Source organism: Mus musculus, chromosome 6, assembly GCF_000001635.26.
Source record: "Mus musculus strain C57BL/6J chromosome 6, GRCm38.p6 C57BL/6J".
Classification (NCBI taxonomy): Eukaryota; Metazoa; Chordata; class Mammalia; order Rodentia; family Muridae; genus Mus; species Mus musculus.
In genome coordinates this window covers 105,671,859-105,690,734 of record NC_000072.6, presented here as the reverse complement: position 1 = coordinate 105,690,734, position 18,876 = coordinate 105,671,859, and the positions used below count along the sequence as shown (strand labels likewise).

At 40.4% G+C, this 18,876-nt stretch overlaps 1 protein-coding gene and 1 long non-coding RNA gene across 8 annotated transcripts in view; one reads left to right on the top strand and one right to left on the bottom strand.

The window, feature by feature from the left end:
- Cntn4 (contactin 4) overlaps positions 1-13,103 on the bottom strand; it is a 1,022,510-nt gene extending 1,009,407 nt beyond the window's left edge. For 4 of the 7 annotated variants that reach the window (XM_006506197.3, XM_006506196.3, XM_006506198.3 and 1 more), the window contains exon 1: positions 12,845-13,103. The gene's annotated coding sequence lies outside the window, so the exon portion shown is untranslated. The remainder of the gene's footprint in view (positions 1-12,844) is intronic. The other 3 variants (NM_001109749.1, NM_173004.3, NM_001364566.1) reach the window with 2 other exon arrangements.
- Positions 13,104-13,153: 50 nt separating this feature from the next.
- Gm15631 (predicted gene 15631) lies at positions 13,154-18,397 on the top strand. The gene is made up of 3 exons (NR_132434.1): positions 13,154-13,233; positions 13,538-13,671; positions 15,450-18,397. It is a non-coding gene; the product is annotated as a predicted gene 15631 (long non-coding RNA).
- The last annotated feature ends 479 nt before the right edge of the window (positions 18,398-18,876 follow it).

Genomic DNA, 18,876 nt, shown 5'->3' with positions numbered 1-18,876 from the left:
TACATAAGATATAAAATAACTTTTTGTCTTCGAATATGTAAAACTCATTTGCAGCATGTACATTAATAATAAACCAGTCATTTTTCTTATGCGTACTAAATTTTGAAATTCAAAGCATCCATAAAGTAACTGCTTTGCTCCAGGAAAAAGAGAATGGCGAAAGTCATTTCCTAGTACTGTCAGCATTACAAATAAAAGAAAGTATACATCTACTATAAAATTTCAATCACACTTGACTGAAAGCAACTGGAAACATTTTTATGTTTCTCCTTCGTCACATGTCAGCCTTTCTTTCATAGGTTGGCAAGATGGCCTATAGCTGAAGTACGAAGCATACAGATAAGAGCTCAGAAAATAATTCATCCTTTATAATAAATAAGATTCTTGTCCATAGCCAAAACCATTTCTCCGAAACAAAGACTCCAATAGTGCCAGTCTCATCTTGGTTCTGATACAGTGGCTGGCTGTAATCACCATAAAACAGCACATTCTACAGACGCTTCCCTGCTTTGTCTCTGCACAAAGAAAGGAGTTTGCATTGCCTGGGCTATGGGTAAGGACGGGTGACAAACATAAATCATTTCTCTATTTTTAAAATAATGGATTTTGAGGTCTATAAATCATAATATCCACGTAGTTGAGCCATAACACAGGCAAGATGTGAATAAGTACATCAGAAGCACAGGATCTCAGTGTTCTCAAATGATACTCAAATCATGTCACTGGCACCAGGCTTTTTTTTAAAAAGATATTTACTTTATTTACATTTCAAGTGTTATCCTGAAAGTCCCCTATACCCTCCCCCCACCCTGCTCCCCTACCCACACACTCCCACTTCTTGGCCCTGGCATTCCCCTGTACTGGGGCATATAAAGTTTGTAAGACCTAGGGGCCTCTCTTCCCAATGATGGCCGACTAGGCCATCTTCTGATACATATGCAGCTAGAGACATGAGTTCTGGGGTTAGTTTATATTGTTCTTCCACCTATAGGGTTTCAGACCCCTTCAGCTCCTTGAGTACTTTCTCTAGCTCCTCCATTGGGGGCCCTGTGTTCCTGTTTACAGATAACAAACTAACTTTAGTCTTCTTAAACAAATTCATTCCCATTATATGTGGGAGGAGAATATGAAGAATGTTAAAGAAGTCTTACTTGTATTTGTTGCTCTGTGAGTGAGTAAGTGAGTGTGTGTGTGTGTGTGTGTGTGTGTGTGTGTGTGTGTGTGTGTGTGTGTGCGTGTGTGTGAATGTGTGTGAGTGTGAGTGTGCGTGTGTGTGTGAGTGTGCGTGTGCGTGTGTGTGAGTGTGCGTGTGTGTGTGTGTGTGTGTGTGAGTGTTTGTGTGTGTGTGTGTGTGTGTGTGTGTATGTGTGCCTCTGTGCCTGTGTGTATGTGGGTGGGTGGGTTGATACCATGTCAAGGCTTAAGTTTGTCTTTCCTTCCACCATATGTGTCCCAGGGATCAAACATGGGTTGGCAGCATTTTCAGCAAGTGCCTTCACTCACTGAACCATCCCACCAACCCCAATTTGGATAATATAATAAATAAAAATCAATAAATACCATACATAAATAAGCACAAACAACCCAGGGAGTATGGATAGAATTAGGAGTCTCTATGTTTGCCATAGTCCCAGCTTTATGTCACATTAAACAATGTTTGTCATCTATACAGATTGAGTCCCAATCTAAAACATGAGTTTATTGTTTCTAAGAAGGCAGAGTTAAATATATATATATATTGAATTTAGAAGCTGTATTACAAGAAATTTCCTAATATTTATAAGTGATAATTCAGAAAATTGGAAGTTATTGTGCTTAGAATAAAAATGATGACTGAATAACAAAATTCCTTTCAGTTATAACTCACAGTATAAACCATAATGCACTTATAAATTGTGACTAATAGAAGAATTGAGTAGAGCTAATGATGCTGTGAGTACACCATCACCCCATTACAACTGTGTTTTTACAGACATTCTAGCCAACTGTACAGTATCAAGACAATTACTGTGGTGTCAGAAATCCTGATCATCAAGTTAAAGTCAAAAGAAAAAAAAAGAACCCTAGATACTTAAAGTTGGATTTGAATAACTTGTATGACCTTAAAATGATATGAAAATAAATTACTTTTTAAAAGATATTTTTAAAGAAGAAGGCATGCTATATTCAGAGTCAGATTATGCAATGAATTTATTGAATGTAGTTAAGACAAGAGAAAGTCTACAAAAATGAAACAGGAATTCTATGGCTCAAAGGTTAAGAGCACTTGCTGTTGGTGCAAAGGATACACACTACTGCTCACAAATATCTGTAAATCTGTGAATCTGCTTGCAGAGCCCTCTGCTGGGCTCAAAGTGTACTATACACATTTCTTACACATAAATGCAGGAAAGTCATCAAAAACAACAAATAGAAATAAATACATCTTTAAAACAAAATATAGTCATGGTGCAAAATATATCATAAATATGTATTATCAAAGCAGGTTATCTTCTATTTCCATTATACTATGGTGACACCTTACTGCAATATATTATCACAGCTCAGCAAGTAGAAAACAGAGAAACCAAGAATTTCAAACATGGATATGAGACATTAATACTATTATTTTCTTACAAAAAGTTCCCAGGAGTCTCACTCAGAACTTATTTATGCTTACTGTGAATGCTATTTGAACAGCCTATATATTTGATTTTCTAGTTTGAAGACATTAGGAAGCAGCCAATAGAAAAGGCTAGTTCACGAAAGCAAAGGATCTCATTTAACATTTTGGAAGTCAAGAAAAACACACAAGAATGACCCGTGGCGGCACAAACACCCTAGAAACTCACAAGGAGATCTTGTTATATAACCCAGTATCACAGTACTACAGAAATGGGTGACAGAACAGAGTACACTACGTATTATTTCCATAAATGCATAGGCCATCAGTATATAACATTTTCCATGTATGTTACAAAGATCGATGCAGGGTTAATGTACCCCTACGGTTTACAATATGTGCCATGATCACTCTGCAGGTATATGGATACATGAGTGCACATGCATGTGGATGACAAGGGTCAATATCAAGTATCTAACTTGCTGTCTGTGTGATTTGTTGGGACATGATTAGTAGCTAACTGAAAACAGAGGTTATCAATTAGCCAGAGTAGCTGGTAAAACGCAGGAACCCTGATATCCCTCTCTCCCCAATTCTAAAGCCAAAAGTGTTTGTTGCCTCGATTTCAGCTTTTTTCCCATTGGTCCTGAGAATACAAACTTAGATCTTTACCCAAAATCTTGACTCACCATGCTATACCCCCCAACACAAGCTCTAAAGTCGTATGTACATTCTATGGGATATTTTCAGTGTCTCTGTAACAGATATGATTGATGTCATATCAAATATAAGTATACAAGCAATAAAAGTAACACAAAAGTCGCCTCTGGGAAAGGTTACCACATGTGTGAGTCCATCCAGCTTGTAAGAAGTACAAGATTGGTTCAAACTCATCAGCCTAATGAATATTCTGTTGGCAGCCCACTCTCTGTCTTGACTTGTCAAGGGGTAAATGCACACTGAGGTGGCTCTGTGGGTGAAGGTGCTTACTAAGCAAGCCTGGCAACATGAACACAGTACCCAAACACCTAACAATGAAAGAGGAAACAAATCCACAAAGATGTCCTCTGGTTTCCTCACATGTGCCTTGGCATACTCACACATATGCACACCCTGTAAAACACACACATATGTACAATAATATAAATAAAAATGTTTAAAAGAAGTGAGCTACACCTGGGCTTAGTGGATTAGTCCTATGTTCTCAGCTACCTAGGGAGGTATATTTTACTGGCTCAGGGATTGAAATTTAGCTAGCATGCAGAAGGGCCTTTGTTTCAATCCCTTATAGTGAAAAAAATACATTTTATTTTGTTATTTATCTGTCTATTCAGGAAATGAATTAATTCTTTATCACATTTCAAAGGTACATTGTTATTCCTATCCTATTCACAATCACTTACAATGAAGAATGCTTGATAACCACGTTTGTATTGTAACCTGTACTAGGAGTTAGATGTGTGACTTATGTTGTTGTTATGTCTCTCTGTACATCACCCATTTATAACTGCAGCAAAATCAAAAAACAAAGCCAGGCATCTGAGTTAACTCACAAATCTGCAGAATCTAGACTAGCTAGCTAGCTAATAGAAGATCACCTGTGTCACATGACATAGTACTCATGTTTACATTTCAGAGTTGAATGGACATCATAACATAGATGACAATACAAATTTATATAACACATATGGCAGTGTGCCTAGAATCAAGCCTGAAAGAGCATGGCCTCTCAAAAAGTCATATGTTTTTGTTTGATTTTCTCATTCAAACTGGACCCATTATATTATAAGAACATGTTCAATGTCTGCCCTTTCTGCAAATGTCTGTGACAGCCTTGAAAGCAAGACATGAACATGGAACATTTTTACCAATGCAACTGTGTAGAGGCACAGAGTTTCTGGTATATGAATTTGAACCTAATGGCAGAAAAGGAAGTTCATAATGGTACACAAAGAAAATCATATGCATTGTTTGAAATAGTTTCTTTTATAAAGGATATCTTTTATAGTTCATGTGTATACACAGGGCCAGAACGACACATCCTATTTTCTGGAATTTCAGTTAGTAAAGAGATAGTTATCAGGTGACATGTGGGACCTGGGAATTGAACATAGGTCCTCTAGAAGAACAGCAAGTGCTCATAAACACAGGGTCATCTCCCCAGCCCAGGAGCACTCTTTAAATCCTCAGTCCACGTTCTTCACGATAACTATTAGAATAAAATAGGGGCATTTTTAAAAAGTCTTCAAGATCATTGTGGTCTTACCCTTTACTGTTGTCCTGCCTCTCATCTTCTTGTGAACCAAATTCCCTCCCTCAAAACCACTCCACATTTTTTTTAATTTATAGGAAAATAGGCATTGTAAAGATTATGACCTGAAGCAGACCTTCCTTAAATAGTCAAAGCAAATAATTTCTATTTCCAACCCATAATAAATATTATTAAGTATAACCCAGAAGAACAAATCAAATTCTATCTAAAAATGGACCAACCCCACAGTCATTCTTGCTTTAGAAGTATTAAAGATTAACTATCTACCACAAATATTTTAAACCAATATGTATTATTTGCTCTATTTATCAGAAATGGCACAAACCATAGCAAATATCCTACGAACATAAATTCTTAGCTTAACAGAATTGGTGTCACCTGGCATGTTCTGGGAGCAGTAGCTGGGAAGGATTTATGTAAAAGAAACTTAAAAGTGACTATGAGTGATCATCGACACAACAAGCTACTTTAATTTTAATATAATTTATTCATGGTGCGATTTGTACTTTGAGTGGATACTACACATCAATTCCATAAATGTCTTTTGTCTGCAGGGACTACCACATTAAAGTAACTTGTTACATTTATTTATTTTTCATTTATTCACGTTTTTTATTTCATTTTGCTACTGAAAGTAACAAAAGTAGCAAAGATACCACCTTGCCTTCAGGCTATTAATTGTGTATTAATGTTGACTGGTGCTATAGTTTGAATATTTTTAATTTTAATAGTTTTCTTTTGGAAATGAGAATATAAGTATACCATTCCACCTTCTCTTTCCTCCCTCCAACCGTTTCTAGGTAATGTCCTTGCTTTCTCTGAAATTTATAATCCTCTGAAACTTTGGTGAATGCTACTACAATATGGATGACAAAACTATTTCTTCCTGAGGGTAGTTAAGTCTGTTACAATCACACAGATACTACACAGTGGATGTGGAACCGGTAATAATTCTGATTTCGAGCTATTATCAATTGTCCCAAGGAACTCACATGGTGCTCAATGTTTATGAAATATAGAATGTTACCAAGTAGTGGGCAGGGCAGCAAACTTCTCCTGGGTTCCATAGAGCATTGTTTCTGTTAAAAGTGAATGTATTGCATCCTGACATCCCGAAAGTTACAAAAAAAATCAGGAGGACTGCTCACTCACAGTAGCACACAAACAAGTCTGATGCTACTATATTCAGTGGGCCTGAGTGACACTAAAAGAGGCTGTGCGTTTGAGGAGTGACATTTGAAGAGGATCTTATGCAAACTGTACTAAACACAGGAGAGAAGGACAGCCAGAGCAAGTGAGCCAGACAAGCAATGTAAACAAAGATACAGAGAAGGATCACATGATGAGTTCTTAACGGAAAGACAAGCTGAGGAGGCAAAACTGAGAGGATTAGGGAAAAGGCAGGTGAATTCACTCAGAAAGGGGAGGATTCCTAAGTGGAGTCCATGCTCCTCTCAGAAGAAAGAATCCTGCCTATAGATGGGGTTTTAGTGTACCTCTGTCATTGTTCTTTGCAGAGAAATAAGCTTTGAGAAATATGAGAGCTCGGGGTTTATGATGTAGTGACACATACACGTGCCTGGGTAGGGAGGATGCCAAATGGTTCTTGGCTGGAACTATGATTTATTTCAATGGAGTGGAACCGCTGTGAAACCCACAACTAAAATAACATATCAAAAGAGTTCAGAAAAAAAAAAAACACAAATAAAAATGCTCCCATCCTTATCTAGAATTCTTTGTTCTTTTTTCTTCATTGATCCCCTGAAACAGTACTGACTCTATAAATTAAAAGAAAGAAAGAAAGAAAGAAAGAGAGAGAGAAAAAGAAAGAAAGAAAGAAAGAAAGAAAGAAAGAAAGAAAGAAAGAAAGAAAGAAAGAAAGAGAGAGAGAAAGGGAAAAGGAAAAGGAAAAGGAAAAGGAAAAAGAAAAGGAAAAGACCCAGCTCAAACCAGCTAAAGTCAAAGGCAGTTTATGAATTAAAAGTCGCAAAACCACCAGGGCTTTTCACTTCAGGCCTTTTGGAGTGGAAAACTGAAACAAAGCAAGAAAGTGTCCGTCCCGCACCCCCCCCCCCCCGCCTTATATGGGAATGTATGTCCATAAGAGAAGGAGCTAATCTCCTTTTTTCACAATTGCAGTGGGAAACAGGGAGCAAGTTGCTGATCTCATGGGAAAATGACAGGGAAGTTATAACTGAAACCCACTTCCCTTTCTCCTAAGGCATTCAGCAAGACTCCTCCAGTTTCTTTTACAGCAAAGTGACCCCGTTCGGTCCAGTGAGCATATGGACAGACATCGTCATAACCACTGTCAGACTTGGCCCATAGAAACCTCTAGAGAATTCTCTGGAGAATGTCTCTGCTCACACACTATAGCTTCGTTGAAAGACCAGGAGTCTACGGACTCAGAGGAGGACAAAGTGTAGGCAACCCAATTCAACAAAGGCCTCCAAGGAGCCCCAGGCAATCAGGAACTATGCAGCAAGCACTATACTGCCTGAGATGATTATCATGCTGTCACTTCCTGTTTGGATCAACAATATCAAGAACCTGTGGGTCATGGCCAGTTGGACATTTGACAACATGACAGTGTGCTTAAGCTTCTCTATTCCTTCAACTCCATTAAAACACATTAAGAACTTGAAAATATATGTGCACATACAAGTTGGACATTTAGCTCAATGGCAGAACAACTGTCTAGAGTGCACAAGAGAGCAGGCCAGATATCTCAGTGCATAATGGTGATGCTGTCAAGTCTGGTTACCCCAGGGCACACATGGTGGACAAACAAAACTGACTCCCACATCTTGTACTCTCCATAAGTGCCATGTTATATTACCCTCTGTTCTTATACACACACACACACACACACACACACACAAATTAAAAAAAAAAAAAACTAGAATGCAAAAGGTCCTGTGTTCAATACCAGCACTTGTCACCTTCCCTTACATATCTATGACAGGGAAAACAGGGAAGGGGAAGGGAAAGGTTATATATTTCAAAATGCAGATTTCTGAGTACATCTGATAGAAATTCAAGAGGAAAATAATACAAGCAATTTGGGAAGAGGTAACATAGGTAGGATTATCAATAACTGAAAATCCACATATGATTACTAACTAAAAGGGGGAAACAATTAGTGTAGACTATCCTTTGGAAAGAGCTGTCTTGTCACTTGCTACTGGCCACCCACCTTTCCACTATGACCACTGGCATGTTTATAAAAGAAAAACATGTGAGCTATGTGAGTCAAGGGTTCTTCTTTAAAGTAGATGGGTTAAAATGACAGGATAGCACTCTGAAAGAGAACTCTCTCTGAGAAGACACTATGATTGTGGGACAGGTCCCTCCAATCATGCACAAAATGTCTTAGAATGTACATTCTGCAAAGCTGTGAAAATGAGCAGAGGGTCTCCCTAACAGGTGGAATGACTCAAACAGAAACAAATCAACCATTCTGACCACAGTGAAGGTAAGAAAGACCATTACAGCCCCGAATCTCTCAGGAAAGGTGTTTGCTGAGAAACTACAAGGAACTTAGCTCCCAAATACCTCTGTATGAGGAGAACTTAGACAGGGCTTCTTCAATGGGAGCATAAGGTAAAGGTCCTTTGGGGTAAGTGGCACTAATGATTTACTTCAAATCAAAGGACATTGCAATGAAAGGGAGGCAATCTCAAGTATGTTCTCAGGATGCTGGGTAAATCTGTATATCAAACTCTACTCCGTATGTATTCTTTACACTGTGTTCTTTGCCATTCCCCCAGGAATTTTTAATGACCTTGATATGCACATAGACAAAAGAAAAAGGTGGTTTAAATGAGAAAAGTGTTCTAGCCCAAACCAAAAAGTACTGTAGTGTCCCTGCTAAAAACAAAATTTTATATATATGTGTGTATATATATATATGCTTTCCTTACCATATATATATGGTAAACTCAGACTATGGTTCAGATGCTGACACCATCACAGACTATTTTTTTCAATTTTTTACAATGTTTTTGTTCATTTCTGCCAGCATTCCCTCAGTTGTACAAGAGACACAAGTATAACGACTTAGAAGGACAGAATGCTTAGAAACAAATCTTTCCCTGCCTGAGGAGCCAAGGAATTGGGGGAGCCCAATTAAGTAGCATGTAAGAATGAATTAAATCGACAATGACAGACTGTGAGAGAATGCTGACTGCTCCCCTCCCCACAGCTTTCCTTACCAGCTATGTAGGGAGAGCACATCTTCCAGGCTCCTTTAAACATGGGACTTACACCCTCTTGGATCTGAGTTTTACCCATTGTCCCTAAGCAAAAGTGACTGGCACCACCTGCCAGCCAGGGCAATTAACACCCAGGCTCTTTCTTCTAAAAATTCCAAGGGTATCAGCAGAATTTCACCACAGAACACATGAAGACTGCTCTCTGACTCACACCTTTCAGAATTGCTGCCCAAAATCACCCATATTGGGACATGACATGGATTAAGAATGTATTTTAGGCAGGAAGCAATATGCTTCTCTGACTTGTGTATTAGAGATGTTAAACTAGGCAATCCACTAGAGTCAACTTCTTTGATTTTTTTTTACCTCATGTTTTACACCTATGTAAAACCTTAAAATGGAGATTGTTCTAGCTTTAAAGCCAAGGAAACTCGGGCTCACAGAAGGATGAAATTATCCTTGCCACTCCCTAGAGTTCACGGACTAGAAGCAGATTTGGAACCACGAGAACCTGCTGTATGATCAAGGGTCTTCCTTCCCTGCACACAGACTTGCAGTGTGGACAGTGTTCTAGCTTTCTCCCTTGGTCACTTCCGATCCATAGTATGTTTCTTCTTTAAAACTACATATTTTCCCTTGTATGCCTGCATCCAGAATAGGAGAAGTTCTCCCAAGCACTGCTTCTTAGGGCTCATCCCAGGCACTCTCCTCATGACAAGTAAACTGGCTCTGAGGAGACAGTTTCCCAGTTCTTTTGCAACTGGCTACTCTGTCACTGGTAATGAATGAGAGACACAAACAAAAAAGGGAAAGGTAGCAGGGACTCCCAAGCTGGCAGTGGTCCCTTAATAGGAGTGATGGCCCAGTGATAGCAACAATTCCCCGGGATACATAAAACAGCACCACTGACTATCTTTCATTGCTGCTTTCGTGAACTATGGATTTCACCATACCACATCAGCAAACATCCTCAAATCTTAATGACCTAGCGATCCAATTTTCTTCTCATATAAAATAATAAAAGAAACTTAAGACAAACACAGATGAGGAAAGAGAAAGCAAAGCCCTAACTACTGGAGTCTTTGCAAAACTTCAAATGCTGTTTTATACAAAACAATACAAAACAATAAAAACAAAGACCTGTCCACATCAAAGAATAGAGGCCTACCCCTGACTACCACATGACATCGATTTGTTTGGTGAAAATCCTATAAAAGCAAGTTCACAACCAAGTTTAATTTCACCTGATAAAAAGAGAGGTGACAGCTAAGGCATATTGCCTCTAACTTTGAATATAACAAAGAAAAGACATTGAAGCCAATATCAGATAAACTTGGGGATGTCAGAAAGTTGAATAAGTCAGGATTATAGAGGATAGTTTCAGTTGACAGGCTTAATTAATTAGGTTATTTTGATTGTGTTTTTTTTTAAAGACTTAAATTGAAGATAAAAGTTGTCTTTGGGAACTTTTGAAAGAATTTGCAGCCAAAAGACTCAGGGCTTAAAGGAGAAAAGAGCAAGACATGCTTCTGAACAAGGAGACACAGATAAAATAGATGGTTAAAAGGATGCAACCTCATTTGACAGATTTATTCTTTAATCACCCTTAATCAGGTACTTATGGAATGACTACAGAAGGAGGTTCTTAACTACTCCCTAACTGACTTGAAAGTCCTCAAACCTGAGAAATTACAAGTGAGTTGACAGGCAACAAATGAGAGATCTGCCTTTGTTTCAATTTCCAGAGGCAACTTTAACAACAGGTGACTTCTCTGAGTTGTAACCTCTATTTCAAAAGAGCTCTCCCAGCTTGCAAGCAACCAGAGTGTTCCACGCTGAACAGTAAGGAGGCTTATCATGATCTCTTATACCAAGACAGGCAGTTAAAGTCGGGGAAAACCACTGTTTTTGTTTTTATTTTAAGTGACAGGAGGGGGTGAGTAGAGTTTAATAAAGCAGCAATACTCATGATCTTAGTGAACTAGGTTTTTGAAACTCAGCTATGTTTCCTACTGCCTACAAACTAGTGGAAATTCCCAACCAGCTCTGAATGAACTCTAGATGAAGGCGCCAGGAGCAGATATAGAGAGAAATCTGAGTTGGCTCTTGATCACCCAAGGCATGTCTGTAGTCTGATGTGATGCTCTTTTTCAAACCCCTGAACAGAGACAGATAAAGCCTGCTCCCCAGGAAAGCTTGAAACATTGCTTAGGAATCCCCCGACCCCACCCCCACCCCCATTTACAGCTGCTTGTGCTCCTACTGTGCTAAGGAGCAAGAACCAAAGAGCTCCGTATGCCAAAGCATCTAAGCGCTCAAAGCGCGTTTCAAATTATTCTATGTAGGTGTCCAAACGAATCAGTCCTGTTGTGTTTGTTCCTTGAAACATCCAGCGCCCGTCACCGTAAATTACTGGAAATGCCCACGCAATTAAAAAGTACCTGTATTCTGAAAAACAAGTCCCGCCCCCGTATTGGTTCCTGTAGGAAACTAGAAAAAGTTCAGCGAGGGGACTCACAGGACCTGCCTTACAAACAATCCTGTAAGGTGCCACCAAGATCTGGCCTGCCATCCTCCAGGCACTCCACACTGCCAGGATTATCAGTTACACTGATTAACCAGGTCACAACCTCCGCAAACCTTTGCCAAGGGAACTTAGTGCCTGAGGCTCACAAACCAGCCACCTTATCTTCCCAATGCTCTCCGCAGCATCCTTGCAACAGCAGGAGCACTGTGCTACAGAATGTGTTCATGCATCAGGTTCTGCTTGGTTAAGGAGACTGAGGAGCCTACCTGTGTCCACCTAGCCCACGCCTTTCAGTTTTAGTAAATATATAGACACTAGAGAAAGGTAAAGAGCAGAAATGAAGGAAGAATTTTGAGAGCAAAAGGGTTAAGGGTTGGCATTTAAGGGATGCCTGAAGCCCATCTCTCTTGCTGCTTGTACAGCAGCGGCTAAGATGCAGTTAGTTACCTTTGCCTTCCCCAAAGAAACTGAACACCCTCCCCTCCCCATAAGCTATTGGAAATACATGCTGCACCTACAAGCTGTCAAGTGCCCTCCACAACACAAGAGACCTGGTCAGTGTTGTTCAGTGCGAAACAATCACTGTGCTTTGCAAAGAACCATGCACTGTGTGGGCACTCCAAAAAGGAGCGTTTCAAAAGGGATCACTCTATCATGAGTCCCAGTCTCCGGAGCCCTGATGTCCAAGTCCCTTCAAATTTCAGCCCAACTTCATCTGCTCATACTAAGGGTTGCACCCAAAGGGTATGGATACCCAGGTACCCACAGCATTAAAAAAAAAAAAGAAAGAAAAAAAAAGAAAAAAAAAGAAGAAGAAAGAAAGAAAAGAAAAGAAAAAGAAAAGGCAAGAAGGCGCCCACGGAGCAAAGGCGCACAGAGAGGGCAATCGCGTGACCCAGCTGAAGACGCTGATTTTAAAGGTTCTGGATGCATGTTCTGCTATAGGCTCTTCGGTTGGCGGTCGTAAGGCAACGCAACAAACTTCTTTTCGCAGTAATAAAGGAGAAAACTGGTCGCCGTGAGGTAACAGTGTCATCCAGGGGATGGGGGACTGCTACATGCCAGGTAGAGTTTTCTCACCTCCTCGCAGCCTCCCGGACAGCCCTGCAGGAGCGACAACCCTGGGTACTAATCTGTCCATCCCTAGCCCTTAAGGACCATGCTCTTATATCCCAAGCCACAGACCAGGGTGCCTGGGACAGTGCGCTCCAGAGTCGGGCTGGACTTACCCAAGCACAGCGCCTAGGAGAACTGGGCTTGCTCCACCGCCAACGTCCGAAGGTCCCGGCGGAGTGGCAAAAGCTCCCTACTTGCGACCAATCCTGGTTATGAACCTTGTGCTCTGTGGCTGCCGCGCGTTCCTCTCCCTCCCTGTGCTGGTGGCAGCTCTCAAAACCCGGCGCACCTGAGTTCAGGCTGCAGCGGTTCCTTTGCAGCCACTAGCGGAAGACTCATAGGGAGGGGGCGAGACAAGGGGAGGGCGGGGGCGGGGGCGGGGGGGAGCGCTCAGTGGAGCTGGGCATGCTCAGTGAGCCACCAGAGGCAGTGGACCCTTAGGCGTAGCACCTGCACCGCCCTGCCCTGGGGAGGCGACCCCGAGTACCCACGCGGGACACTGGTAAAGGGGGCATTGTTGGACATGACTAGCTCTGTCTGGTTCCTGGAGAGGGACATAAAGGGTGTGTTTGTGCTAGGGTACAAAGAGAGGATGGCATCTTCCTTTGCCACCGGAGTATTGGGGAACTAGGAGGTGCGACCGGCCTTTGGCTTCCTGCACAGTCGGAATCCGGAGGATCTTTAAGGTGGTGTGGCCGGGAATACCACCTCTGGGCTGAGAATCGCTTCGCATGGGTTTGGGATGAGCGGTAGTAGTGGACTAGACAGAGATGGCTTTAGGGTCGGTTTTATTTGCTTATTCTTAGGTCAAGGACATCGGCCAGACAGTGATAAGGACAGGAGCTGGTGTCTTAACCGGAGCAACAGACATTCAAGCTGAATGAGGCTGAATGAGCACAGAAGGGGGAAGGGGGAAGAGGAAACACTTGCGATAAAATAGGTACAAGGATCAATATGTGGTGTATGGGGGCATACTAAAAGCGTCGTTATTCAAAAGCAGGTGTAGCAGTTAATGACAGTCCTGTGGTCATTACACAGGGCTCTACGTTTCCTTGCAGAAATGGCTCCCTTCATCCCAACTCTAAATTTTGAAGTAGACATCGAGACTGGGAAGGAAGTCTGAGCCCCCTTGATCCCTGTGCAAAGGCAGAGGGGAGGCAACTCAGTGGAGCACATCTGGAAACCATTTACAGTAATCCCAAGAGAGACTGAGTTTTCTCTCCCTGGGTGGAAACAAAGCCCCCCGGGAATTTTACAAAACCCCAGCCTTCCAGTGCATGTCTCAGCAGATCAGAGCTACATAAACAACTTCTGACCATTTACACAATCATACAAACCTACCCTGACATCTCCATTATGTGGGAAAGATGTTAACTGGAAAACTATTTTTAAACTACTGTAGTAAGCAAACACTCCACTCCTCTAAACACATGCGGCAACCTCCTTAATTGATATAAGTGATTTTGTTGTATCTTTAGTCTCACTTTTGGGTTATTATTGGTTTTGATTTTTAACATAATTCATTCTTGAAAAATGAGCAAATGTTAATGAGGGAATAGCTATTACAGGTGTTTCACGGTTTCTGAAGTTAATGCTGGAAGAAAGAGCCCCTGACCTCATTTTCAAAGTACTTAAATCTAGAGACAGACTTAAGCCCCTCCCCTTCTCTCATGGGAAGGAAATTTCACAGAAAAGAAAACTTGGTAGTGTATTTTCCCTGGTGAATTATTAAAAATGAATGGTTTCTAGTAAGTTTGATGCACCTGCCTGATCCATGATTCTGATAACTTTTACTGCATTGCTTTACTTTATACTATATATATGTATATATTAATAAAGTATATTATATATACATACATATTTCTCTTTTTGTAATTTTTAGATTAACTTTTATAACTAGCATACAAAACAAGTGGATTAATTATTGCTTTTACATATATGTATTGAGTATTTTGTCCTGTATATGTCCTCTCACTACATTCCAGAATCCCTCTGTTTCCTTCTTACACCCAAACATCCATAGTCTATATTCTATTTTTAACTAAGTCACAGGTACACACAAGTGCATGTGCGTGCACGCACGCACGCGCGCACACACACACACAGATTCATAGATAGATAGATAGATAGATAGATAGAGAGATAGATATAACTTTTATATAGGATAGTCAGCAAACGCTGATAACAAAAACTGCCTAGCTTAGGAGAAAAACCTTCTTTTGTGTACTCATACACTCAGCATATGCTGAGAAAACATGGTATCATGACATTTTAAGCTCAATATATAATTAAGGCCAGTACAAAAAGGAGAGGAGAAAGACTGCCAAGCTGCTCCTTCAGCAGGAGTAAAATTGAAATAATTTTCTAAGTGTTGTGACCAGTATGAGAAAACTCCCGTGACTGTGTCCCTGAATTTCAGCTCTAAATGTTTCATTCGTTCGTTCTCTTACCTTTAATTCTTTCTCATGACTGTGACTGTGTGGGAGGCTTTGTACTCTAGCAAATGAAAGGAAGCTCAAATATGACCATGACTTAGTATCTGCTCAAGAGATGACCATCTAGTAAGGAAACCAGTGTGTATCTAGAGAGACAGATCTGGGTCGGGCTGCTGGGATGTCAGCTAACTGATAAGCTGGGGGCTGGGGATCTTTCTTTCCAGTGGCCTGCATCTAGTTTAAAATAAAAGCAATAATCCAGTCCCGATTTTCCATCCTGCAGGGAAGAAGCAAAGCTACCTCTGCCAAGAAAGCCAGCTTCTCACTGAAGCTCTCCTGATTGGGGAGTGTTCCTAAGAGAATCAGCCTCTGCCAGGAGATGGAAGTGGCTTATTTTGAAGACAACATCCTCACACGTGTGTGTCCCTGTATATCTGGGACCCCCAGCTAAGTGTCAGTTCCTTGCTCAGAGAACCTGTGATTGGGATTCTCTGGGGGGAAATGTTCAAAATGAATCAATTATCACCACCAGCAGAGAGTTCAATACCACTGTACAGGGACCCAGCTTTGTATTAGTGCATGAATGAATTACTGGTACTCATGTCATTTGCAAATAACCATCATTATAGCGCAGTGGAAAATTCCCCCTACCCATTTAGTCTAAGTAGCACCTTAGCAGAGCATTGCAATAACCCTCATGGACCCTCCAAAATATTTGCACATATATGTTCAGATTAAGCTCCAGATAGTTTAATATGAGAGTATCTATTTGGACACAAGGTCACCCCTTACACTCATTAAACCAATCTGAATGAGGTCTGATAACTCTTAAGGGAAATCAGCACTTGAAATGCTTTCGACTTTTTGGAGACACGGATGGAATATATCAGCAGGCTTCGCTCAGCATGAGACAGCTCTGAAAACTCCAGAAAGGACATATCGCTGTCCCACCCCACCCTCAGAGTCGTTCTTCACACATCTAAGGCTTGTGGTGGGTGTGAATTTAATGTAAGGGGTGGGGGGAGTGGAGAACTTTACAGAAAAAGTGTGTTTCTTCTGACCAAATCTGATCTGAGTCAATTTTTCTGCTGATTCCTCCTACCCAGTGGGAATTTTTAAAAAATACATAACGAGCACATTTTGTGTTCTAAAGGACATGAATAAAATGATCCAGAGCTGTGGAGATAACTCAGTGTGTAATTGTGCTTGTTTTCCATGAGAGCAAGGAGTGCTTAGTTCAAATTCTCCAAACCTAGAGAAAAGAAATGCTAGGCTTAGTCATGTATCTGTAACTCTACCTTTTTGCCGGCATTGGGGTGGATATAGGGACTTGATGGCCAGCCATCCTGAGCAGCTTTAGGTTAAGTGAGATACTTATCATGTCCCAAAGTGTAAGACAGCAGGTAGTGGGGAAAGAACCCCTGAAGTCTCCCTTTGGCATATACACTCATAGACATGCACCTGTCCCTGGACACACAGGCAACACACACACACACACACACATTGGAAAATAGGTTGAAGGAGCTGGATAGCAACTCATATGAAAAAAAAAAAACCCTAGGTTTTATACTTAATTTGCTTTTTGAAAACATTTCTAAAAGCCTTAACCTTCATGTATGAAGCAACACTTGAACCCCTCCCTGGTTTTGAAGAATAACCTTAGGTTTAGAAGAGGTGAATAAAATAGTGTTTTCCTAAAGGAGTTATGTCCGGATGGCTTTATGTTTCATTGTTAAAATCCAGCGAGGAGAACTTGGAAGTGGACACTAGGAACAGCCTTCTCAGCATACTCCTATTTCATTGACATAAGTGACTTTTGAGCTTCAACCTAAGGACGTGGGAATAATAACGGCTTCATAGTGGGATAATGGTAATTAGCACACAAAAGTTGAGTTAATTACCATGAAGGTTATGACACAGACTGACAGACTGAGTCAAAGTAAACTACAAGCCTTCCACCTCAGTCAAGACTCTAAAAAGGGACCGTACAACTCCCACTGCAGTTAGACATAAAGCACAATTGAGATCAGTCACCTTTTCTCCCTCCATCCTTATTTCTAGACTTTTAATTTCTTCGTATGAAATTCAAGAACAATAGCTCTAGCCGTGTATATTTTGATAAAGTATGTATAGTTGATTTTCATTGTTCTTGGTGATGACATTCCATAAAGTTGCTGCCCATAATGAAATGTTCCCAGTAAAAATAGAGAGGTAAGTTCCAGAGTCCCTCTGTAAAATGATCTTCATTAACTCATCAGCACATAATCTCATTTTCTGAAAGCTTCTGGTAGATACTCTGTTCAGGATGTGTTATTGTTTCCCGAACACTCAGCTTCCCTCGCAGCACTGTAGCCTTTGCCTCACAGAGCTTGTTATCCAAAGCTTGTATTTTCTGTGCAAAGCATTGCAGCCTTTTTAGGAACACCAGGAAACACAGTATGTATGGGGGTCATTTTGAACAGCAAAATTGCCAAAGAACATTCTAAAATAGCTAGCAGTGCTACCAAAAAAAAAAAAAAAAAAAAAAATTGAGAGTTCTGGGTACTGTGGACTGAAACGAGAAGGCAGGACATCACCTTGCTTGACCTAGGCCAGGAGATGGTGTTTTGGGAGGCTCAAGCTTTGTTCTCTGTATATCATAAGCACCCCATGTGCCTGTAGGTATCACCCTCAGTGGTTTAAGTATTAACCTCTAGGTTACACAAAACTCTGTACAAGCAAGCAAATTTTGCAGTTATGGAATCTAGAGATAATGAGGATTAAATGGATCAGATTTCTTTGCTTTTAAGGGAGAGACTCATCAGCTCACTTGATTTGTGTTTGAACTTACATGTAAATTGAATTGATAATCATTTGAAAATATATTATTGTGAGACTATAAACCTTCATACATTTTGTAATATGTCTTCATCTTCCACCAGCTTTCTCAATTAAATTAGGTAATGCAATTCCTAATTGAGAGACATTTCTTTTTGTCACATACCACGATTTCTCTGTGTTTATTCCACAATGAGTATTTTGTGATATTGTCATTGAACATTATTATCCATTCTGTTGGACACAAAGTAGAGATTTTTAAGAACTAATAGAAAGTTAAAAAGAATTTAAAAAGCTTAGTGAAGTGAAAAGGGTGTCTTTGTGAGAGTTAAAACAAGCCTTCCGCCAAAGAGAATTATTTCAGCTGAGAATATGTTTTCATTTTATTAATAAAACTCTGAAAGTAATTGGTTTATATCTTTGTCCTTTGAGAATATTGTCTAAAATTCAGACTCTGGGGTCTCAGCCCATACTAAAAGACTCATGAGATGGGCCCTCAGTGTTCTATGGCTTGTGATAGTCATGTCCTTATTTAATTCTCTTGTTCTTAAAGGTTGGCTAGACTTATTGATTTACTATTATTGATTTTCTGAAAATGATGGATGCCACTTCCTATATTAGGTTACACAGAGACTGTGGTTTTCATTTGGTAGTCTTGGTCTCTTCTTCTTTCTACCAGGTACTGTCCGGTAAAAACACCCAGGAAGCTCATCTCAAGTCCACATGGCATGCACACACATATAAATAAGGCCCCTCATGATCATATGAATGAGCTAGGAAGATCTTCTGAGGCTGCCTGACCAAGCACTCCATAAGAGACTATTTCTCCAGTCCCAGTAGAGTCTTGAGATGAGTGAAGCACTGGCCAGTAAGGGTTTTAACTTCATGAAAGG